The sequence below is a fragment of the Lissotriton helveticus genome, chromosome 5_1 (assembly GCF_964261635.1).
Source record: "Lissotriton helveticus chromosome 5_1, aLisHel1.1, whole genome shotgun sequence".
NCBI classification, from domain to species: domain Eukaryota; kingdom Metazoa; phylum Chordata; class Amphibia; order Caudata; family Salamandridae; genus Lissotriton; species Lissotriton helveticus.
Window position 1 is genome coordinate 1,898,224,932 of NC_136065.1, and position 25,453 is coordinate 1,898,250,384.

Genomic DNA, 25,453 nt, shown 5'->3' on the forward strand with positions numbered 1-25,453 from the left:
CCTCAGAAACACTAGGCCCATGCAACACTCACTACCCCTGGGCATAAGGGATGAAAAGTAGGCAAAATAAGTGCAGGCCTCAGACACTGCCTCTCCTCAAAATGGCCCCCTTACACCCCAAGCACATGTTGCCTGTACCAGCCAGCACTCAAGATGGCCACCACCACCACCCACATGGCCAGTCCACATCAACAGTACACCCCCAAAAAACAGAAAAACAGCCAGAAATCACCACAATCCAATGCCATCCATGATGTTTACATCAAAGAGAGTGAGACCACACCACAGGCACACTCAGTCCATGCACCACCACCACCCCTGGGCAAGCAAAAGGCCACACCAGCAGCCCCCCAAAAACGACAAAAAACAATAAAATAAGCACAATCCCAGCCCATCCATGGCCTCAATTATGTTTAAATTCAAGAAGACACCCCACAGAAAGACTAGGCCCATGCAACACTCACCACCCCTGGGCAAAGGGCCACACCAGCAGGCCCAAAAAAACAACAAAAACCAATAAAATCTGCACAATCCCAGCCCATCCATGGCCTCAATGGTGTTTAAATTCAAGAAGACACCCCACAGAAAGACTAGGCCCATGCAACACTCACCACCCCTGGGCAAAGGGCCACACCAGCAGGCCCAAAAAAACGACAAAAAACAATTAAATCTGCACAATCCCAGCCCATCCATGGCCTCAATGGTGTTTAAATTCAAGAAGACACCCCTCAGAAACACTAGGCCCATGCAACACTCACTACCCCTGGGCATAAGGGATGAAAAGTAGGCAAAATAAGTGCAGGCCTCAGACACTGCCTCTCCTCAAAATGGCCCCCTTACACCCCAAGCACATGTTGCCTGTACCAGCCAGCACTCAAGATGGCCACCACCACCACCCACATGGCCAGACCACATCAACAGTACACCCCCAAAAAACAGAAAAACAGCCAGAAATCACCACAATCCAATGCCATCCATGATGTTTACATCAAAGAGAGTGAGACAACACCACAGGCACACTCAGTCCATGCACCACCACCACCCCTGGGCAAGCAAAAGGCCACACCAGCAGCCCCCCAAAAACGACAAAAAACAATAAAATAAGCACAATCCCAGCCCATCCATGGCCTCAATTATGTTTAAATTCAAGAAGACACCCCACAGAAAGACTAGGCCCATGCAACACTCACCACCCCTGGGCAAAGGGCCACACCAGCAGGCCCAAAAAAACGACAAAAAACAATAAAATCTGCACAATCCCAGCCCATCCATGGCCTCAATGGTGTTTAAATTCAACAAAACAGTTGTATCATGCACCCATAACCAACCCTGGTCCTACTGGATACTGTGGCTACCCACAATATAATTTATTTAATTTTCTGAAAAAGTTCCAAAATTGTACTTGCAGCAACTGTAATGCCCCAAACAAACTTACTTGTGAAAGTTGATTTCTAATCCAAAAGTGATCCAAAGACAGTCAAAAAGGCCTCAAATCCAAATATCCAGCAGCACCCACAAAAAGTAATCCTTCCAGCTCCAGATCCAAATGAAAGTGACCAGGAGATGGACAAAGCACTGGGAGGAGCCTGCTGGACAGGAACAGGAAGTTGGAGACTGTGGGGCACTTCCTTCCTCCCCCCCCCCCAAAATGGACTCCTTGCAAAAAAAAAGGCCATGCAAATGTCAACCTGAGGAGTGATTCTGATAAAAATCATAATTTTCTGAAGGTTTATCCTGTTTGCTGGTGATTTTCTTGTGCGAAATTGCAAAATCTCTATTTCGCAAGTGCGAGATTGTTCCTTTCCGCCGCAACTACGTGTTCGCAATTGCGAACTCTCGCGAGGTGTGCTGTGCAAGGTGGCAAGCCGCGAGTACGTATTCGCGGGCGACAAACTCCCGCGGGAACACGCAGCAAGATCTAAAATGGCGCGTCATTCGCAAAGAAAAACAACTCGGCAAACGCTAAAATGACGGAAAGTGAACGCCGTGCACCACGCCGCGCGCCGCAACCAAGCAAAAAATCCGCCGCGAGCGGATTCACGGATTTTCGACAAATTCGCGAGAGTTCGCGGATTGCGAATTTGCCGAAAATCCGAAAAATCCGCGATCAGAGCGGATTTTACGCCCATGCTTAATTGAAATGTTGCCTTAATTTGAGGTTACATGATTTGTTACATTCTAGTTATATGGCAAACTATGTTATGTTATTTTATGTTATGTTAAACTGAGTTATGTTAGGTTATGTTAGATAACATGCTATGTTATGATACATACACATGTGTAGCTCATTTGTACCATTTTTATGGCTATGTAGTACACTCTTAATCTTCACACCCTGACATAAAACTTGAATTGATATGCTTACTTACGTTCACATGAGAATTCTCACTGTTTTTTTAAATGACAGTTTTGACCCTAAAGTGTGTATGTTGCCGTGAGACACGTTGCTGCAGAGATGAGGTTGGTTTTACAGTCTCAGACAGTTTGTTGCTGTCAGTTTAGTCTGCTAATCTGTAAGGTAGGGTGGAATTTGCGTAGTCGCGCTACGTAAAGCTCCGCGAAATGGTAAAATATCTCCGCGAGCACGCAGAGTTCCGCGCACACGGGCATTGCTTCTTCCGCCTGTTCGCAATGCTTTTTTCCTGTTCGCGAACGCTGTTTGCGTGCGTGGGCAGAATTCCTTACGAACACGCATTTTGAAAGCGCGAACAAGAAAAAAATTCCACGAAGACGTGTATCGCGGAATTGTCCGCAGAACGCAAAATTACCCAAATTCTGCAAATTCCGTGAGCGGAACGGGATTTACCGCCCAGGCCTACTAATCTGTTGCATTGCAGTTGGATTTATACAGAGTGTAATACCACTGATGAGGCTCAGAATAGTACTTGCAGGTGAGTAGCATGCTACTCCTTGTGAGTGACATGGCTAGAAGAGTGTGTGTCTGTCATGTGGCCTACAGGAGCCGGGTTTTCATCTTGTGCCTACTAGTCTGAGTTGTATGAATTTTTGGGCTACCCACAAATTACCATCTTTCCTGTTTTCCTGCTTTCTGTGAAATCTACAACAATGGCTCCTTTCTAGTTGCCCTGCCCTTAGACATGGCGTGTTGGATGGTGGAGCGCGCGCAACATATGTCAGCAGTATTTGCATTGAGTTTCATTGCAGGAGTAAGTTGCAGTGTGTGTCCGTTCCAAACAGCGACAGGACTGTGGTTCTAATCAAGGGTTGTGCTACAGCTGTGGTGGAAAGTAATTAAAGAGGGATGTGCGAACAACTGGGTCAAGCTAGAGACCCTGTTTCCTGGAAAAGCCCAAGACATATGCTGCTAATCATTTATATTTTATCGCTCACAGCTGTGATGTTACATTTACTGTTCTGCACTCAGTGATGGCTCCTCCGCTAAGGCGGAGGAGCATCACCTCACTGCTCTTTGAACAGTGCAAAAAAGAATAAGAAAATGATAATAACAAGATGTATTATCATTTTATTTTTCCATGCGGGACTCGAAGCCAAGTCAGGGCGGGGCTGAGCTCGCCAGAGAAGAGTGAGGAGTGGTTTGCACTCCCTAAGTGCTTATGACTGTTTGACCGTCTGTTGGAGAGTCATCCTGTGTTCCCTGCGCACCCCCCCACCCATTTTCCTGACTGGTACTTGTGGTAACTAACTCTGATTGAGCCTGAGCTCTGCCTAACCAGGCGCAGGGCCAGTTCTATGCTGAAAGAGACACATTTAGAATACAGTGAAAACACCTACATACACTAGGGTACACTATGGGTTGGGGTTCCCCTGTGATTACCATGACCTACCCTCAAAGGCCCTAGTATATAATAGGGCAGGGGGATTGAAACTGCCTATCACTCCCTAGTATATAATAGGGCATGGCAATTTAGAGGCCAGCAGACCTTTCTGCACTTGCATGTGTGCCCTGCTGAAGCCTGAGGTCAGTTTAAAAGCAGCCTTGTATTACAGGACTGCTTTTAAGAAGTAAATTGTGCCCAAACTCGACTTTGGGGTTTGGGGCATTTACAAATGGTTAACCTACAATGTTTGGACGGATGAGGTACCCCATGGTCTCCCCTAGGTGTCCCAGGCGTGGGGGACCAGGTATTTATAAGGAGGAACCATATAAAATGAGTTTTATATGCCCTGCGTTAAGTGAAATGGCACCTTTCACTCCCCACATTGTGATAAGGTGCTGCCCAAAGTCGACTTTGGTGGTAGGAGCACTGTGGAAGGAGGATCTGCAATATTTTTACAAGTCTCCCCTAGGTGTTCCTGGGGTGGGGGTCCTGTAGATATATGTAGAGTACTTATAAAATATGTTTTTATAAGCCCTGGTGCTGGAAAAATTGGCCCAAGTCATTTTTCCCATTGCAAATCCCATGCCACATAGGATAACATGGCTGTAAGTTAATAATTAATAACACTTGATAGGAGAAGGCTAAAAGTCCCATTCAAAGACTTCCCAGAATGGTATTATTAAACTCATCAACATGATATTATTGAATTTCACCTTAAAGGTACATACAAGGAGTTATAAGACTGTCTTGTTTGTAAGCCCAGATACAGCCTTCAGTGGTCTTTCCTGATTGGTCAGAGTTAAGTGGATTAGCCAGGCTTCGTTGAAGAGGTGATAAAGAGCCCTTGGGGTTGACCAGCTCTGCTGGGAGGGCAGCGTCCTCTTGCACAGGAATGCCAGAGCAGGGGGAGGGGTCGTAAACAGTGAACTTCAAGGGAAAGGGAAGACATCAGTGTCATTTACAACTCACTCTTTGGACTCTAAGCCAGATGCTAGGATGAAAGAAGGAATGAGCAGGTGCAAGGGGAAGAGACTATGGAGATTAGCCATCCTAGGGGTGTGTTTAGCCTGCTATTCTCTCCCTGCTGGAAAATAAGCCATTATTAATTTGGAAGAATTGGTACACTCTGGGACAAAATAGTGTCACACTATGCAGGAAGTGGTCAGACCTCTGGGTGGTACCATGCAGACCATTGGACAGGTGTGACCTCCTGCTTGACCCAGAGAAGTTGGAATAAGTATCTGAGAAGGGCAGAGGCCCTCAGATCTGCTGCTTGAAACTTAAGAAAGCAAGACAGGAAATGCTGGAAGTTTGATGTGAAGTTCCTACGGCCTGCACTCTGAAGACTGCACCTTCTGCACCATCTGAAACTACAACCTGTGGATTACCTTGCTGTAAAAAGGACTTAAGAGTGGACTCCCTCTAAGCTACATGTTAACAGAGCTCACCTGGAACATCACCACCAAGAATTCTCAACCTGGAGAACTACCAGTGGATTTCTAAGGTTTTTGTCCAATTAGATTGTGGGAACTGAAGTCCTCAAATTTCAAGGACCATCTTGGTGCTTCCAGACCCTTGGAGTGAGTTTGAGACACTCTGGGAACCTTTGTGGAACTTCAGGAAGAAGTTCCAGAAGTTTGGAGAACTTTGGAAAAAACTCCATAAGGGGACTGACTCAATCTGGCCAGCCAAGCCGCCTGCCTTCAACCGCGAGTAGGTCCTATTTCCAGAGTTTGACTGGCAGTAGTCCCTGCAGGGCCATCTACAGGGATTGCCAGTCTAAGTGTAAGAATGGAAAGTGGTCCCCCAGAGAAGGGTAGTCAGGTGGTGGAAGCAACCTTGGTGTCCCTGGGTAGGATGAATATTGCCGCCCTTGCTGCCTTACCTCCAAACATGGACAAGTACAGTCAGAGGCCTAAAGTGAATGGGACTGGGGTTGAGGCTATCGAAGACATAGGGCTATTGTTACTATGGTCCTGGATGAGCTGGTTCCTCCAGAGAGGTTGCTACCTGGCGAGTTTCACCAGGTGACTTATGCAGGCAACACTACCAAATTCTATCCTATGGCTGTGGTGGATTTGGAATGGGGAGGTGTGACAGGCCCTATGAAGGTAGTTGTGTCAAAGGTGCTCCCAGTTCAGTGTTTACTGGGCAATGATCTTCAAGCCTATGATTGGTCACAGGTGGAGAGAGGACTCCATATGAAAATATTGGAGCTCCCTGAGTGGCTATGTGCTGTGACTTGGACCCTGGAACAAAGGGCTAAACATCCAAGGACAAGGGTACTGGGCCTGGTGAACCAGCCCAGGGAACTCCAGAGGTGCAGGAAGAATGTAACACTGATGAGGAGGATCTGGCCTCTGAGGGGGGTCTCCATCCCTGTCAGAGCTGTCAGATTTGGCAGAACTGACAGGAGCTGGTAGACCCTCCAGACAGGAGTTCAGTAAGGGACAGAGAGACTGTCCCACCCGTGAGAGCTTGAGGTGGATTGCGTCTACGCAAGAGGAGGGGGAGGACAGTGGGTTTCACAGAATCTACTGGGAAGATGGACTGCTTTATACTGAGGCCAGAAACCTCAAGGAAAGGGCCACCAGGAGGTTGGTGGTGCCCCAGAAGTACAGAGAGTTCATCCTGACTTTGGGTCATGATATTCCCTTGGCAGGATATTTGCGACAGACAAAGACATGGACCTGATTGGTGAACCATTTCTACTGGCCCCATATGTCTGAAAAGGTAAAGGAATTTTGCAGCTCCTGTATCACCTGTCAGGCCAGTGGCAAGGCAGGGGGCAAACCCAAGGCTCTCCTAATACAACTGCCAGTGGTTGAGGTTCCTTTTGAAAGGGTAGGGATAGACATTGTTGGTCCTCTGGACCCACCTACTGCATCACGGGAATAGGATTATCTTAATGGTAGTGGACCATGCCAGTAGGTACCGTGAGGTAATTCCTCTTAGACCCATTGATGCTCCTGCAGTGGCTAGAGCACTGCTTGGTGTGTTCACCAAGATGGGTTTTCCGAAAGAGGTGGTGTCAGATAGGGCCACGAACTTCCGGTCCAGTTATCTGACTGCTTATGTGGGATGAGTGTGGTGTCAACTACAAGTTTACCACTCCCTATCACCCACAGGCAAATGGTCTAGTTGAGAGATTCAACAAAACCCTGAAGAGCATGATGCATGGGTTGTCAGAGATACTCAGGAGTGGATGGGATGTTCTCCTCCCATGCCTACTGTTTGCCCATTGGGAGGTGCCACAGAAAGGGGTTGGTTTCAGTCCCTTTGAGTTGTTGTTTGGACACCCTGTGAGATGGCCATTGAGCCTGCTGAGAGAGTCTTTAGAGAAGCCTCTTAAAGAAGCAAAGGACAATGTGCTTGACTATGTGCTAGGCCTGAGATCTAGAATGGCAGAGTACATGTACAAGGCAAACAGGAAACTGGAGGCCAGCCAGGAGCTCATGAAGCACTGGGTTAATCAGAGTACTACTATGCCTGAGTATATTCCAGGACAACTGGTATGGGTGTTGGAGCCTATGGCTCCCAGGGCCCTCTATGACAAGTGGAGTGGGCCCTATCCAATCGTAGAAAATAAGGGTGAGGTTACCTATTTGGTTAACCTTGGCACCCCCAGAAACCCTCATGGGGTCCTGCATGTGAATAGATTGAAACCCCACCATGACAGGGCAGATATGATCATGTTACTGGTCACTGATGAAGGTGTGGAGGAGGAAACTGAGCCAGTGCCTGACCTCCTCTCCACTAATGTGCAAGATGGGTCAGTGGAGGGAGTTGTACTCTCTCCCAAATTTGACAGACCAGTAGCACAGAGACTGTAAGCAGGTGCTGGAGCTGTTTGCTGGCCTGTTTTCTTTGACCCCGGGCATCACCGAGTGGTGTGTGTATCACATTGACACTGGTGACAGCCTACCTGTCAAACATAAACTGTACAGGTTGTCTGACCATGTCAGCGCTAGCATTAAAGCTGAGGTTGGTAAGATGCTGGAATTAGGGGTAATTGCACTGTCTGAAAGTCCATGGGCCAGTCCAGTGGTGCTGGTACCTAAACCTAATTCTCAGGGGGGACACAAGGAGTTACGGTTCTGTGTGGACTACAGAGGTTTAAATGCAGTCACAAAGACTGACGCTCACCCTATACCTAGAGATGACGAGCTCATTGATAGGTTAGGGGCTGCTCAGTACCTGAGTACTTTTGATTTGACTTCAGGTTACTGGCAGATTGCCCTCACTGATGGAGCAAAGGAGAGGTCAGCATTCTCCACACCAGATGGACATTATCAGTTCAAGGCAATGCCCTGTGGCTTAATGAATGCACCTGCCACCTTCCAAAGGTTGGAACAGTTCTGTGCAGCTTACCTGGATGAAATAGGTGTATATAGTTTTACCTGGGGGAATCACTTAAGCCACCTAAGGGAAATGCTTCAGGTCATGCTGCAGGCAGGCCTGAATTTTGAAGCCAATAAATGTCAAATAGGGCAGAATTCTGTGGAGTACCTGGGCCACCTAGTAGGTGGGGGCCATGTACAACCTCTCTAAGCTAAAATCAAAACTATTTTTGATTGGACAGCTCCTGTTACCCAGACTCCGGTCAGGGCATTCCTTGCACTGACAGGGTATTATAGAAGGTGTGTTCAAACGTATGGGACCATTGTGGGGCCCCTAACAGAACTCACTTCTAAAAAGAGGCCCAATAGTTGGATTGGACCCCAGAGTGCCAGAAGGCTTTTGACACTTTGAAAGCTGCTATGTGTTCAGCACCAGTGTTGTCTGCCCCTGACTATACAGAAGAATTTGTGGTTCAGACAGATGCTTTGGAACAAGGGATTGGGGCAGTGTTGTCACAGCTAAATGAAGAGGGCCTTGATCAGCCAGTTACGTTATTAGAAGGTGACTTTTTACCAGAGAGCAGAGGTGTAGTGCCATTAAGAGAGAGGCTTTAGCAGTTGTTTGGTCCCTGAAAAAGCTGAGACCATATTTGTTAGGAACACACTGTGTGTTCAGACTGACCACAGGGCTTTCAGATGGCTCATGCAGATGAGAAAGGAGAATCCCAAGCTGTTATGGTGGTCCATTTCCCTACAGGGAATGGACTTTACAGTGGAACACAGACCTGGGGTTGCCCTTGCAAATGCAGATGGACTTTCCAGGTTTTCCTACTTAGCTGATGAGGACTACCAGGGTGTAGGTTAGTAACCCATCACCTTACGTTTGGGAGGGCTATACCGGGAAGTCATCCTGTGCCCTGGGCACCCCCCAACTTTTTGCTGACTGGTACTGGTGGTAACTGACTCTGACTGACCCTGAGCTCTGCCTAACCAGGCCGAGGGCAAGTGCTATGCAGAAATACACACATTTAGAATACAGTGAAAACATCTACATACACTAGGGTACACTAAGGGCTGGGGTACCCAGGGATTGGCATGACCTACCCTCTAAGGCCCTGGTACATAATAGGGCAGGGGGGTTGAAACTACCTATCAGTCCCTAGTATATAATAGGGCATTGCAGTTTAGAGGCCAGCAGCCCTATCTGTACTTGCATGTGTGTAACCCCGGGTGTAGTGTGCATAGTAGGGCTACGCGGAGGTCCACGGAGTTGAAAACAAACTCTGTGGAACTCCGCTCCACTACGCCACCCGCCAACAGCCCTCCATTATAAAAAGTAATTAAACATTATTAAAAAATGAATGTAAAACCAGTTACCTGGCATGCAGCGTTCCCGGGATGCCCTCCTCCTCTTCTTTGCTGTCAGGCTAATCCTTGTGAGAACTGCGCATGCTTGCGCGCCTGCGCATTTCTTGCGAGAAATGCGCATGCGTTGGTGCGTGTGCAGTTTTCACAAGGATTACCAATAGGGTGAAGAAGAGGAGGAGGGCAGCCTGGGTGTGGGGGTAGAGGCGGAGGCTGGCGATGGATTAAACCCAGATCTTTTGACTGGGTGTGAGTCTTTGATTGATTCAGATGCTCCGTCCATCACCACCCCCTTTTGTACCGCTTTTGGCCACCGTAAGTGTGGCAGGGTATGCTCAGACGTGAGTCCCTTGCTCACTTTGCCACTGGATTCAAGCAAGCCGGGCTGAAGACGGCTGGAATCCCAGAAACCGGTCCTCGGAAGCTTGTTTCCGGTCCAGGGAAGACATGGCTTGGCAGTTCGGGCTGGACTGTCCCCAATAAGCACAGGGTCAGACTGATTTGCAAATAGCCATGTCTGAACTGGGGTGGCAGAGTGGGCTAAAGAACGGTGATGGATTAAACCCAGATCTTTTGACTGGGTGTGAGTCTTTGATTGATTCAGATGCTCCGTCCATCACCACCCCCTTTTGTACCGCTTTTGGCCGCCGTAAGTGTGGCAGGGTATGCTCAGACGTGAGTCCCTTGCTCACTTTGCCACTGGATTCAAGCAAGCCGGGCTGAAGACGGCTGGAATGCCAGAAACCGGTCCTCGGAAGCTTGTTTCCGGTCCAGGGAAGACATGGCTTGGCAGTTCGGGCTGGACTGTTCCCATAAGGCACAGGGTCAGACTGATTTGCATATAGCCATGTCTGAACTGGGGTGGCAGAGTGGGCTAAAGAACGGTGATGGATTAAACCCAGATCTTTTGACTGGGTGTGAGTCTTTGATTGATTCAGATGCTCCGTCCATCACCACCCCCTTTTGTACTGCTTTTGGCCGCCGTAAGTGTGGCAGGGTATGCTCAGACTTGAGTCCCTTGCTCACTTTGCCACTGGATTCAAGCAAGCCGGGCTGAAGACGGCTGGAATGCCAGAAACCGGTCCTCGGAAGCTTGTTTCCGGTCCAGGGAAGACATGGCTTGGCAGTTCGGGCTGGACTGTTCCCATAAGGCACAGGGTCAGACTGATTTGCATATAGCCATGTCTGAACTGGGGTGGCAGAGTGGGCTAAAGAATGGTGATGGATTAAACCCAGATCTTTTCACTGGGTGTGAGTCTTTGATTGATTCAGATGCTCCGTCCATCACCACCCCCTTTTGTACCGCTTTTGGCCGCCGTAAGTGTGGCAGGGTATGCTCAGACGTGAGTCCCTTGCTCACTTTGCCACTGGATTCAAGCAAGCCTGGCTGAAGACGGCTGGAATGCCAGAAACCGGTCCTCGGAAGCTTGTTTCCGGTCCAGGGAAGACATGGCTTGGCAGTTCGGGCTGGACTGTTCCCATAAGGCACAGGGTCAGACTGATTTGCATATAGCCATGTCTGAAATGGGGTGGCAGAGTGGGCTAAAGAACGGTGATGGATTAAACCCAGATCTTTTGACTGGGTGTGAGTCTTTGATTGATTCAGATGCTCCATCCATCACCACCCCCTTTTGTACCGCTTTTGGCCGCCGTAAGTGTGGCAGGGTATGCTCAGACGTGAGTCCCTTGCTCACTTTGCCACTGGATTCAAGCAAGCCGGGCTGAAGACGGCTGGAATGCCAGAAACCGGTCCTCGGAAGCTTGTTTCCGGTCCAGGGAAGACATGGCTTGGCAGTTCGGGCTGGACTGTTCCCATAAGGCACAGGGTCAGACTGATTTGCATATAGCCATGTCTGAACTGGGGTGGCAGAGTGGGCTAAAGAACGGTGATGGATTAAACCCAGATCTTTTGACCGGGTGTGAGTCTTTGATTGATTCAGATGCTCCGTCCATCACCACCCCCTTTTGTACCGCTTTTGGCCGCCGTAAGTGTGGCAGGGTATGCTCAGACGTGAGTCCCTTGCTCACTTTGCCACTGGATTCAAGCAAGCCGGGCTGAAGACGGCTGGAATGCCAGAAACCGGTCCTCGGAAGCTTGTTTCCGGTCCAGGGAAGACATGGCTTGGCAGTTCGGGCTGGACTGTTCCCATAAGGCACAGGGTCAGACTGATTTGCATATAGCCATGTCTGAACTGGGGTGGCAGAGTGGGCTTAAGAACGGTGATGGATTAAACCCAGATCTTTTGACTGGGTGTGAGTCTTTGATTGATTCAGATGCTCCATCCATCACCACCCCCTTTTGTACCGCTTTTGGCCGCCGTAAGTGTGGCAGGGTATGCTCAGACGTGAGTCCCTTGCTCACTTTGCCACTGGATTCAAGCAAGCCGGGCTGAAGACGGCTGGAATGCCAGAAACCGGTCCTCGGAAGCTTGTTTCCGGTCCAGGGAAGACATGGCTTGGCAGTTCGGGCTGGACTGTTCCCATAAGGCACAGGGTCAGACTGATTTGCATATAGCCATGTCTGAACTGGGGTGGCAGAGTGGGCTAAAGAACGGTGATGGATTAAACCCAGATCTTTTGACTGGGTGTGAGTCTTTGATTGATTCAGATGCTCCGTCCATCACCACCCCCTTTTGTACCGCTTTTGGCCGCCGTAAGTGTGGCAGGGTATGCTCAGACGTGAGTCCCTTGCTCACTTTGCCACTGGATTCAAGCAAGCCAGGCTGAAGACGGCTGGAATGCCAGAAACAGGTCCTCGGAAGCTTGTTTCCGGTCCAGGGAAGACATGGCTTGGCAGTTCGGGCTGGACTGTTCCCATAAGGCACAGGGTCAGACTGATTTGCATATAGCCATGTCTGAACTGGGGTGGCAGAGTGGGCTAAAGAACGGTGATGGATTAAACCCAGATCTTTTTACTGGGTGTGAGTCTTTGATTGATTCAGATGCTCCGTCCATCACCACCCCCTTTTGTACCGCTTTTGGCCGCCGTAAGTGTGGCAGGGTATGCTCAGACGTGAGTCCCTTGCTCACTTTGCCACTGGATTCAAGCAAGCCAGGCTGAAGACGGCTGGAATGCCAGAAACCGGTCCTCGGAAGCTTGTTTCCGGTCCAGGGAAGACATGGCTTGGCAGTTCGGGCTGGACTGTTCCCATAAGGCACAGGGTCAGACTGATTTGCATATAGCCATGTCTGAACTGGGGTGGCAGAGTGGGCTAAAGAACGGTGATGGATTAAACCCAGATCTTTTGACTGGGTGTGAGTCTTTGATTGATTCAGATGCTCCGTCCATCACCACCCCCTTTTGTACTGCTTTTGGCCGCCGTAGGTGTGGCAGGGTATGCTCAGACGTGAGTCCCTTGCTCACTTTGCCACTGGATTCAAGCAAGCCGGGCTGAAGACGGCTGGAATGCCAGAAACCGGTCCTCGGAAGCTTGTTTCCGGTCCAGGGAAGACATGGCTTGGCAGTTCGGGCTGGACTGTTCCCATAAGGCACAGGGTCAGACTGATTTGCATATAGCCATGTCTGAACTGGGGTGGCAGAGTGGGCTAAAGAACGGTGATGGATTAGACCCAGATCTTTTTACTGGGTGTGAGTCTTTGATTGATTCAGATGCTCCGTCCATCACCACCCCCTTTTGTACCGCTTTTGGCCGCCGTAAGTGTGGCAGGGTATGCTCAGACGTGAGTCCCTTGCTCACTTTGCCACTGGATTCAAGCAAGCCGGGCTGAAGACGGCTAGAATGCCAGAAACCGGTCCTCGGAAGCTTGTTTCCGGTCCAGGGAAGACATGGCTTGGCAGTTCGGGCTGGACTGTTCCCATAAGGCACAGGGTCAGACTGATTTGCATATAGCCATGTCTGAACTGGGGTGGCAGAGTGGGCTAAAGAACGGTGATGGATTAGACCCAGATCTTTTTACTGGGTGTGAGTCTTTGATTGATTCAGATGCTCCGTCCATCACCACCCCCTTTTGTACCGCTTTTGGCCGCCGTAAGTGTGGCAGGGTATGCTCAGACGTGAGTCCCTTGCTCACTTTGCCACTGGATTCAAGCAAGCCGGGCTGAAGACGGCTGGAATGCCAGAAACCGGTCCTCGGAAGCTTGTTTCCGGTCCAGGGAAGACATGGCTTGGCAGTTCGGGCTGGACTGTTCCCATAAGGCACAGGGTCAGACTGATTTGCATATAGCCATGTCTGAACTGGGGTGGCAGAGTGGGCTAAAGAACGGTGATGGATTAAACCCAGATCTTTTGACTGGGTGTGAGTCTTTGATTGATTCAGATGCTCCATCCATCACCACCCCCTTTTGTACCGCTTTTGGCCGCCGTAAGTGTGGCAGGGTATGCTCAGACGTGAGTCCCTTCCTCACTTTGCCACTGGATTCAAGCAAGCCGGGCTGAAGACGGCTGGAATGCCAGAAACCGGTCCTCGGAAGCTTGTTTCCGGTCCAGGGAAGACATGGCTTGGCAGTTCAGGCTGGACTGTTCCCATAAGGCACAGGGTCAGACTGATTTGCATATAGCCATGTCTGAACTGGGGTGGCAGAGTGGGCTAAAGAACGGTGATGGATTAAACCCAGATCTTTTGACTGGGTGTGAGTCTTTGATTGATTCAGATGCTCCGTCCATCACCACCCCCTTTTGTACCGCTTTTGGCCGCCGTAAGTGTGGCAGGGTATGCTCAGACGTGAGTCCCTTGCTCACTTTGCCACTGGATTCAAGCAAGCCGGGCTGAAGACGGCTGGAATGCCAGAAACCGGTCCTCGGAAGCTTGTTTCCGGTCCAGGGAAGACATGGCTTGGCAGTTCGGGCTGGACTGTTTCCATAAGGCACAGGGTCAGACTGATTTGCATATAGCCATGTCTGAACTGGGGTGGCAGAGTGGGCTAAAGAACGGTGATGGATTAAACCCAGATCTTTTGACTGGGTGTGAGTCTTTGATTGATTCAGATGTTCCGTCCATCACCACCCCCTTTTTTACCGCTTTTGGCCGCCGTAAGTGTGGCAGGGTATGCTCAGACGTGAGTCCCTTGCTCACTTTGCCACTGGATTCAAGCAAGCCGGGCTGAAGACGGCTGGAATGCCAGAAACCGGTCCTTGGAAGCTTGTTTCCGGTCCAGGGAAGACATGGCTTGGCAGTTCGGGCTGGACTGTTCCCATAAGGCACAGGGTCAGACTGATTTGCATATAGCCATGTCTGAATGGGGTGGCAGAGTGGGCTAAAGAACGGTGATGGATTAAACCCAGATCTTTTGACTGGGTGTGAGTCTTTGATTGATTCAGATGCTCCGTCCATCACCACACCCTTTTGTACCGCTTTTGGCCGCCGTAAGTGTGGCAGGGTATGCTCAGACGTGAGTCCCTTGCTCACTTTGCCACTGGATTCAAGCAAGCCGGGCTGAAGACGGCTGGAATGCCAGAAACCGGTCCTCGGAAGCTTGTTTCCGGTCCAGGGAAGACATGGCTTGGCAGTTCGGGCTGGACTGTTCCCATAAGGCACAGGGTCACACTGATTTGCATATAGCCATGTCTGAACTGGGGTGGCAGAGTGGGCTAAAGAAAGGTGATGGATTAAACCCAGATCTTTTGACTGGGTGTGAGTCTTTGATTGATTCAGATGCTCCGTCCATCACCACCCCCTTTTGTACCGCTTTTGGCCGCCGTAAGTGTGGCAGGGTATGCTCAGACGTGAGTCCCTTGCTCACTTTGCCACTGGATTCAAGCAAGCCAGGCTGAAGACGGCTGGAATGCCAGAAACAGGTCCTCGGAAGCTTGTTTCCGGTCCAGGGAAGACATGGCTTGGCAGTTCGGGCTGGACTGTTCCCATAAGGCACAGGGTCAGACTGATTTGCATATAGCCATGTCTGAACTGGGGTGGCAGAGTGGGCTAAAGAACGGTGATGGATTAAACCCAGATCTTTTTACTGGGTGTGAGTCTTTGATTGATTCAGATGCTCCGTCCATCACCACCCCCTTTTGTACCGCTTTTGGCCGCCGTAAGTGTGGCAGGGTATGCTCAGACGTGAGTCCCTTGCTCACTTTGCCACTGGATTCAAGCAAGCCAGGCTGAAGACGGCTGGAATGCCAGAAACCGGTCCTCGGAAGCTTGTTTCCGGTCCAGGGAAGACATGGCTTGGCAGTTCGGGCTGGACTGTTCCCATAAGGCACAGGGTCAGACTGATTTGCATATAGCCATGTCTGAACTGGGGTGGCAGAGTGGGCTAAAGAACGGTGATGGATTAAACCCAGATCTTTTGACTGGGTGTGAGTCTTTGATTGATTCAGATGCTCCGTCCATCACCACCCCCTTTTGTACTGCTTTTGGCCGCCGTAGGTGTGGCAGGGTATGCTCAGACGTGAGTACCTTGCTCACTTTGCCACTGGATTCAAGCAAGCCGGGCTGAAGACGGCTGGAATGCCAGAAACCGGTCCTCGGAAGCTTGTTTCCGGTCCAGGGAAGACATGGCTTGGCAGTTCGGGCTGGACTGTTCCCATAAGGCACAGGGTCAGACTGATTTGCATATAGCCATGTCTGAACTGGGGTGGCAGAGTGGGCTAAAGAACGGTGATGGATTAGACCCAGATCTTTTTACTGGGTGTGAGTCTTTGATTGATTCAGATGCTCCGTCCATCACCACCCCCTTTTGTACCGCTTTTGGCCGCCGTAAGTGTGGCAGGGTATGCTCAGACGTGAGTCCCTTGCTCACTTTGCCACTGGATTCAAGCAAGCCGGGCTGAAGACGGCTGGAATGCCAGAAACCGGTCCTCGGAAGCTTGTTTCCGGTCCAGGGAAGACATGGCTTGGCAGTTCGGGCTGGACTGTTCCCATAAGGCACAGGGTCAGACTGATTTGCATATAGCCATGTCTGAACTGGGGTGGCAGAGTGGGCTAAAGAACGGTGATGGATTAAACCCAGATCTTTTGACTGGGTGTGAGTCTTTGATTGATTCAGATGCTCCGTCCATCACCACCCCCTTTTGTACCGCTTTTGGCCGCCGTAAGTGTGGCAGGGTATGCTCAGACGTGAGTCCCTTGCTCACTTTGCCACTGGATTCAAGCAAGCCAGGCTGAAGACGGCTGGAATGCCAGAAACAGGTCCTCGGAAGCTTGTTTCCGGTCCAGGGAAGACATGGCTTGGCAGTTCGGGCCGGACTGTTCCCATAAGGCACAGGGTCAGACTGATTTGCATATAGCCATGTCTGAACTGGGGTGGCAGAGTGGGCTAAAGAACGGTGATGGATTAAACCCAGATCTTTTTACTGGGTGTGAGTCTTTGATTGATTCAGATGCTCGGTCCATCACCACCCCCTTTTGTACCGCTTTTGGCCGCCGTAAGTGTGGCAGGGTATGCTCAGACGTGAGTCCCTTGCTCACTTTGCCACTGGATTCAAGCAAGCCAGGCTGAAGACGGCTGGAATGCCAGAAACCGGTCCTCGGAAGCTTGTTTCCGGTCCAGGGAAGACATGGCTTGGCAGTTCGGGCTGGACTGTTCCCATAAGGCACAGGGTCAGACTGATTTGCATATAGCCATGTCTGAACTGGGGTGGCAGAGTGGGCTAAAGAACGGTGATGGATTAAACCCAGATCTTTTGACTGGGTGTGAGTCTTTGATTGATTCAGATGCTCCGTCCATCACCACCCCCTTTTGTACTGCTTTTGGCCGCCGTAAGTGTGGCAGGGTATGCTCAGACGTGAGTCCCTTGCTCACTTTGCCACTGGATTCAAGCAAGCCGGGCTGAAGACGGCTGGAATGCCAGAAACCGGTCCTCGGAAGCTTGTTTCCGGTCCAGGGAAGACATGGCTTGGCAGTTCGGGCTGGACTGTTCCCATAAGGCACAGGGTCAGACTGATTTGCATATAGCCATGTCTGAACTGGGGTGGCAGAGTGGGCTAAAGAACGGTGATGGATTAGACCCAGATCTTTTTACTGGGTGTGAGTCTTTGATTGATTCAGATGCTCCGTCCATCACCACCCCCTTTTGTACCGCTTTTGGCCGCCGTAAGTGTGGCAGGGTATGCTCAGACGTGAGTCCCTTGCTCACTTTGCCACTGGATTCAAGCAAGCCAGGCTGAAGACGGCTGGAATGCCAGAAACCGGTCCTCGGAAGCTTGTTTCCGGTCCAGGGAAGACATGGCTTGGCAGTTCGGGCTGGACTGTTCCCATAAGGCACAGGGTCAGACTGATTTGCATATAGCCATGTCTGAACTGGGGTGGCAGAGTGGGCTAAAGAACGGTGATGGATTAAACCCAGATCTTTTGACTGGGTGTGAGTCTTTGATTGATTCAGATGCTCCGTCCATCACCACCCCCTTTTGTACTGCTTTTGGCCGCCGTAAGTGTGGCAGGGTATGCTCAGACGTGAGTCCCTTGCTCACTTTGCCACTGGATTCAAGCAAGCCGGGCTGAAGACGGCTGGAATGCCAGAAACCGGTCCTCGGAAGCTTGTTTCCGGTCCAGGGAAGACATGGCTTGGCAGTTCGGGCTGGACTGTTCCCATAAGGCACAGGGTCAGACTGATTTGCATATAGCCATGTCTGAACTGGGGTGGCAGAGTGGGCTAAAGAACGGTGATGGATTAAACCCAGATCTTTTGACTGGGTGTGAGTCTTTGATTGATTCAGATGCTCCGTCCATCACCACCCCCTTTTGTACCGCTTTTGGCCGCCATAAGTGTGGCAGGGTATGCTCAGACGTGAGTCCCTTGCTCACTTTGCCACTGGATTCAAGCAAGCCGGGCTGAAGACGGCTGGAATGCCAGAAACCGGTCCTCGGAAGCTTGTTTCCGGTCCAGGGAAGACATGGCTTGGCAGTTCGGGCTGGACTGTTCCCATAAGGCACAGGGTCAGACTGATTTGCATATAGCCATGTCTGAACTGGGGTAGCAGAGTGGGCTAAAGAACGGTGATGGATTAAACCCAGATCTTTTGACTGGGTGTGAGTCTTTGATTGATTCAGATGCTCCGTCCATCACCACCCCCTTTTGTACCGCTTTTGGCCGCCGTAAGTGTGGCAGGGTATGCTCAGACGTGAGTCCCTTGCTCACTTTGCCACTGGATTCAAGCAAGCCGGGCTGAAGACGGCTGGAATGCCAGAAACCGGTCCTCGGAAGCTTGTTTCCGGTCCAGGGAAGACATGGCTTGGCAGTTCGGGCTGGACTGTTCCCATAAGGCACAGGGTCAGACTGATTTGCATATAGCCATGTCTGAACCGGGGTGGCAGAGTGGGCTAAAGAACGGTGATGGATTAAACCCAGATCTTTTGACTGGGTGTGAGTCTTTGATTGATTCAGATGCTCCGTCCATCACCACCCCCTTTTGTACTGCTTTTGGCCGCCGTAAGTGTGGCAGGGTATGCTCAGACGTGAGTCCCTTGCTCACTTTGCCACTGGATTCAATCAAGCTGGGCTGAAGACGGCTGGAATGCCAGAAACCGGTCCTCGGAAGCTTGTTTCCGGTCCAGGGAAGACATGGCTTGGCAGTTCGGGCTGGACTGTTCCCATAAGGCACAGGGTCAGACTGATTTGCATATAGCCATGTCTGAACTGGGGTGGCAGAGTGGGCTAAAGAACGGTGATGGATTAAACCCAGATCTTTTGACTGGGTGTGAGTCTTTGATTGATTCAGATGCTCCATCCATCACCACCCCCTTTTGTACCGCTTTTGGCCGCCGTAAGTGTGGCAGGGTATGCTCAGACGTGAGTCCCTTCCTCACTTTGCCACTGGATTCAAGCAAGCCGGGCTGAAGACGGCTGGAATGCCAGAAACCGGTCCTCGGAAGCTTGTTTCCGGTCCAGGGAAGACATGGCTTGGCAGTTCAGGCTGGACTGTTCCCATAAGGCACAGGGTCAGACTGATTTGCATATAGCCATGTCTGAACTGGGGTGGCAGAGTGGGCTAAAGAACGGTGATGGATTAAACCCAGATCTTTTGACTGGGTGTGAGTCTTTGATTGATTCAGATGCTCCGTCCATCACCACCCCCTTTTGTACCGCTTTTGACCGCCGTAAGTGTGGCAGGGTATGCTCAGATGTGAGTCCCTTGCTCACTTTGCCACTGGATTCAAGCAAGCCGGGCTGAAGACGGCTGGAATGCCAGAAACCGGTCCTCGGAAGCTTGTTTCCGGTCCAGGGAAGACATGGCTTGGCAGTTCGGGCTGGACTGTTCCCATAAGGCACAGGGTCAGACTGATTTGCATATAGCCATGTCTGAACTGGGGTGGCAGAGTGGGCTAAAGAACGGTGATGGATTAAACCCAGATCTTTTGACTGGGTGTGAGTCTTTGATTGATTCAGATGCTCCGTCCATCACCACCCCCTTTTTTACCGCTTTTGGCCGCCGTAAGTGTGGCAGGGTATGCTCAGACGTGAGTCCCTTGCTCACTTTGCCACTGGATTCAAGCAAGCCGGGCTGAAGACGGCTGGAATGCCAGAAACCGGTCCTCGGAAGCTTGTTTCCGGTCCAGGGAAGACATGGCTTGGCAGTTCGGGCTGGACTGTTCCCATAAGGCACAGGGTCAGACTGATTTGCATATAGCCATGTCTGAACTGGGGTGGCAGAGTGGGCTAAAGAACGGTGATGGATTAAACCCAGATCTTTTGACTGGGTGTGAGTCTTTGATTGATTCAGATGCTCCGTCCATCACCACACCCTTTTGTACCGCTTTTGGCCGCCGTAAGTGTGGCAGGGTATGCTCAGACGTGAGTCCCTTGCTCACTTTGCCACTGGATTCAAGCAAGCCGGGCTGAAGACGGCTGGAATGCCAGAAACCGGTCCTCGGAAGCTTGTTTCCGGTCCAGGGAAGACATGGCTTGGCAGTTCGGGCTGGACTGTTCCCATAAGGCACAGGGTCAGACTGATTTGCATATAGCCATGTCTGAACTGGGGTGGCAGAGTGGGCTAAAGAAAGGTGATGGATTAAACCCAGATCTTTTGACTGGGTGTGAGTCTTTGATTGATTCAGATGCTCCGTCCATCACCACCCCCTTTTGTACCGCTTTTGGCCGCCGTAAGTGTGGCAGGGTATGCTCAGATGTGAGTCCCTTGCTCACTTTGCCACTGGATTCAAGCAAGCCAGGCTGAAGACGGCTGGAATGCCAGAAACAGGTCCTCGGAAGCTTGTTTCCGGTCCAGGGAAGACATGGCTTGGCAGTTCGGGCTGGACTGTTCCCATAAGGCACAGGGTCAGACTGATTTGCATATAGCCATGTCTGAACTGGGGTGGCAGAGTGGGCTAAAGAACGGTGATGGATTAAACCCAGATCTTTTTACTGGGTGTGAGTCTTTGATTGATTCAGATGCTCCGTCCATCACCACCCCCTTTTGTACCGCTTTTGGCCGCCGTAAGTGTGGCAGGGTATGCTCAGACGTGAGTCCCTTGCTCACTTTGCCACTGGATTCAAGCAAGCCAGGCTGAAGACGGCTGGAATGCCAGAAACCGGTCCTCGGAAGCTTGTTTCCGGTCCAGGGAAGACATGGCTTGGCAGTTCGGGCTGGACTGTTCCCATAAGGCACAGGGTCAGACTGATTTGCATATAGCCACGTCTGAACTGGGGTGGCAGAGTGGGCTAAAGAACGGTGATGGATTAAACCCAGATCTTTTGACTGGGTGTGAGTCTTTGATTGATTCAGATGCTCCGTCCATCACCACCCCCTTTTGTACTGCTTTTGGCCGCCGTAAGTGTGGCAGGGTATGCTCAGACGTGAGTCCCTTGCTCACTTTGCCACTGGATTCAAGCAAGCCGGGCTGAAGACGGCTGGAATGCCAGAAACCGGTCCTCGGAAGCTTGTTTCCGGTCCAGGGAAGACATGGCTTGGCAGTTCGGGCTGGACTGTTCCCATAAGGCACAGGGTCAGACTGATTTGCATATAGCCATGTCTGAACTGGGGTGGCAGAGTGGGCTAAAGAACGGTGATGGATTAAACCCAGATCTTTTTACTGGGTGTGAGTCTTTGATTGATTCAGATGCTCCGTCCATCACCACCCCCTTTTGTACCGCTTTTGGCCGCCGTAAGTGTGGCAGGGTATGCTCAGACGTGAGTCCCTTGCTCACTTTGCCACTGAATTCAAGCAAGCCAGGCTGAAGACGGCTGGAATGCCAGAAACCGGTCCTCGGAAGCTTGTTTCCGGTCCAGGGAAGACATGGCTTGGCAGTTCGGGCTGGACTGTTCCCATAAGGCACAGGGTCAGACTGCTTTGCATATAGCCATGTCTGAACTGGGGTGGCAGAGTGGGCTAAAGAACGGTGATGGATTAAACCCAGATCTTTTGACTGGGTGTGAGTCTTTGATTGATTCAGATGCTCCGTCCATCACCACCCCCTTTTGTACTGCTTTTGGCCGCCGTAAGTGTGGCAGGGTATGCTCAGACGTGAGTCCCTTGCTCACTTTGCCACTGGATTCAAGCAAGCCGGGCTGAAGACGGCTGGAATGCCAGAAACCGGTCCTCGGAAGCTTGTTTCCGGTCCAGGGAAGACATGGCTTGGCAGTTCGGGCTGGACTGTTCCCATAAGGCACAGGGTCAGACTGATTTGCATATAGCCATGTCTGAACTAGGGTGGCAGAGTGGGCTAAAGAACGGTGATGGATTAAACCCAGATCTTTTGACTGGGTGTGAGTCTTTGATTGATTCAGATGCTCCGTCCATCACCACCCCCTTTTGTACCGCTTTTGGCCGCCGTAAGTGTGGCAGGGTATGCTCAGACGTGAGTCCCTTGCTCACTTTGCCACTGGATTCAAGCAAGCCGGGCTGAAGACGGCTGGAATGCCAGAAACCGGTCCTCGGAAGCTTGTTTCCGGTCCAGGGAAGACATGGCTTGGCAGTTCGGGCTGGACTGTTCCCATAAGGCACAGGGTCAGACTGATTTGCATATAGCCATGTCTGAACTGGGGTGGCAGAGTGGGCTAAAGAACGGTGATGGATTAAACCCAGATCTTTTTACTGGGTGTGAGTCTTTGATTGATTCAGATGCTCCGTCCATCACCACCCCCTTTTGTACCGCTTTTGGCCGCCGTAAGTGTGGCAGGGTATGCTCAGACGTGAGTCCCTTGCTCACTTTGCCACTGGATTCAAGCAAGCCGGGCTGAAGACGGCTGGAATGCCAGAAACCGGTCCTCGGAAGCTTGTTTCCGGTCCAGGGAAGACATGGCTTGGCAGTTCGGGCTGGACTGTTCCCATAAGGCACAGGGTCAGACTGATTTGCATATAGCCATGTCTGAACTGGGGTGGCAGAGTGGGCTAAAGAACGGTGATGGATTAAACCCAGATCTTTTGACTGGGTGTGAGTCTTTGATTGATTCAGATGCTCCGTCCATCACCACCCCCTTTTGTACTGCTTTTGGCCGCCGTAAGTGTGGCAGGGTATGCTCAGACGTGAGTCCCTTGCTCACTTTGCCACTGGATTCAAGCAAGCCGGGCTGAAGACGGCTGGAATGCCAGAAACCGGTCCTCGGAAGCTTGTTTCCGGTTCAGGGAAGACATGGCTTGGCAGTTCGGGCTGGACTGTTCCCATAAGGCACAGGGTCAGACTGATTTGCATATAGCCATGTCTGAACTGGGGTGGCAGAGTGGGCTAAAGAACGGTGATGGATTAAACCCAGATCTTTTGACTGGGTGTGAGTCTTTGATTGATTCAGATGCTCCGTCCATCACCACCCCCTTTTGTACCGCTTTTGGTCGCCGTAAGTGTGGCAGGGTATGCTCAGACGTGAGTCCCTTGCTCACTTTGCCACTGGATTCAAGCAAGCCGGGCTGAAGACGGCTGGAATGCCAGAAACCGGTCCTCGGAAGCTTGTTTCCGGTCCAGGGAAGACATGGCTTGGCAGTTCGGGCTGGACTGTTCCCATAAGGCACAGGGTCAGACTGATTTGCATATAGCCATGTCTGAACTGGGGTGGCAGAGTGGGCTAAAGAACGGTGATGGATTAAACCCAGATCTTTTGACTGGGTGTGAGTCTTTGATTGATTCAGATGCTCCGTCCATCACCACCCCCTTTTGTACCGCTTTTGGCCGCCGTAAGTGTGGCAGGGTATGCTCAGACGTGAGTCCCTTGCTCACTTTGCCACTGGATTCAAGCAAGCCGGGCTGAAGACGGCTGGAATGCCAGAAACCGGTCCTCGGAAGCTTGTTTCCGGTCCAGGGAAGACATGGCTTGGCAGTTCGGGCTGGACTGTTCCCATAAGGCACAGGGTCAGACTGATTTGCATATAGCCATGTCTGAACTGGGGTGGCAGAGTGGGCTAAAGAACGGTGATGGATTAAACCCAGATCTTTTGACTGGGTGTGAGTCTTTGATTGATTCAGATGCTCCGTCCTTCACCACCCCCTTTTGTACGGCTTTTGGCCGCCGTAAGTGTGGCAGGGTATGCTCAGACGTGAGTCCCTTGCTCACTTTGCCACTGGATTCAAGCAAGCCGGGCTGAAGACGGCTGGAATGCCAGAAACCGGTCCTCGGAAGCTTGTTTCCGGTCCAGGGAAGACATGGCTTGGCAGTTCGGGCTGGACTGTTCCCATAAGGCACAGGGTCAGACTGATTTGCATATAGCCATGTCTGAACTGGGGTGGCAGAGTGGGCTAAAGAACGGTGATGGATTAAACCCAGATCTTTTGACTGGGTGTGAGTCTTTGATTGATTCAGATGCTCCGTCCATCACCACCCCCTTTTGTACCGTTTTTGGCCACCGTAAGTGTGGCAGGGTATGCTCAGACGTGAGTCCCTTGCTCACTTTGCCACTGGATTCAAGCAAGCCGGGCTGAAGACGGCTGGAATGCCAGAAACCGGTCCTCGGAAGCTTGTTTCCGGTCCAGGGAAGATATGGCTTGGCAGTTCGGGCTGGACTGTTCCCATAAGGCACAGGGTCAGACTGATTTGCATATAGCCATGTCTGAACTGGGGTGGCAGAGTGGGCTAAAGAACGGTGATGGATTAAACCCAGATCTTTTGACTGGGTGTGAGTCTTTGATTGATTCAGATGCTCCGTCCATCACCACCCCCTTTTGTACCGCTTTTGGCCGCCGTAAGTGTGGCAGGGTATGCTCAGACGTGAGTCCCTTGCTCACTTTGCCACTAGATTCAAGCAAGCCGGGCTGAAGACGGCTGGAATGCCAGAAACCGGTCCTCGGAAGCTTGTTTCCGGTCCAGGGAAGACATGGCTTGGCAGTTCGGGCTGGACTGTTCCCATAAGGCACAGGGTCAGACTGATTTGCATATAGCCATGTCTGAACTGGGGTGGCAGAGTGGGCTAAAGAACGGTGATGGATTAAACCCAGATCTTTTGACTGGGTGTGAGTCTTTGATTGATTCAGATGCTCCGTCCATCACCACCCCCTTTTGTACCGCTTTTGGCCGCCGTAAGTGTGGCAGGGTATGCTCAGACGTGAGTCCCTTGCTCACTTTGCCACTGGATTCAAGCAAGCCGGGCTGAAGACGGCTGGAATTCCAGAAACCGGTCCTCGGAAGCTTGTTTCCGGTCCAGGGAAGACATGGCTTGGCAGTTCGGGCTGGACTGTTCCCATAAGGCACAGGGTCAGACTGATTTGCATATAGCCATGTCTAAACTGGGTTGGCAGAGTGGGCTAAAGAACGGTGATGGATTAAACCCAGATCTTTTGACTGGGTGTGAGTCTTTGATTGATTCAGATGCTCCGTCCATCACCACCCCCTTTTGTACCGCTTTTGGCCGCCGTAAGTGTGGCAGGGTATGCTCAGACGTGAGTCCCTTGCTCACTTTGCCACTGGATTCAAGCAAGCCGGGCTGAAGACGGCTGGAATGCCAGAAACTGGTCCTCGGAAGCTTGTTTCCGGTCCAGGGAAGACATGGCTTGGCAGTTCGGGCTGGCCTGTTCCCATAAGGCACAGGGTCAGACTGATTTGCATATAGCCATGTCTGAACTGGGGTGGCAGAGTGGGCTAAAGAACGGTGATGGATTAAACCGAGATCTTTTGACTGGGTGT